We start from the raw sequence: 340 nt of genomic DNA on the forward strand, positions 1-340 counted from the left end.
GATTACCATAATGACCCTGCTACGAACAATCAACACGTTTTTGGTTATATATATTTGTCCATTCACTTGGCAACGTGAAACTCTTATCTTTAAAACTCGAATAAGGGATAACATTACCTTTGGAATTATGCAAAGAAACGAAGCTGAATAACGAAGGAGACAGAGAATTGGGAGATGAAGTTTATGAAGCAAAATTGGTGTTCACTTTGTTTCGCGGCGCTCCCCTTGCCTGGACTTCTTATTTGGCAGCACTAGCGTGTGCAAGGAATGTGAAAAAAGTGAATATCATGCCGAGAGTAGAATCATATTACAGTTCAATATGGGTCTACGGTACACCGAA

General features: G+C 39.4%; 1 long non-coding RNA gene across 1 annotated transcript in view; it reads right to left on the reverse strand.

Annotated features, from left to right (window-relative positions):
• The window catches only part of LOC119585151, an 18,648-nt gene that overhangs the window by 17,680 nt on the left and 628 nt on the right, over positions 1–340 (reverse strand). The gene's annotated exons all lie outside the window — the stretch shown is intronic.

Source organism: Penaeus monodon, chromosome 19 (assembly GCF_015228065.2).
Source record: "Penaeus monodon isolate SGIC_2016 chromosome 19, NSTDA_Pmon_1, whole genome shotgun sequence".
Lineage (NCBI taxonomy): Eukaryota > Metazoa > Arthropoda > Malacostraca > Decapoda > Penaeidae > Penaeus > Penaeus monodon.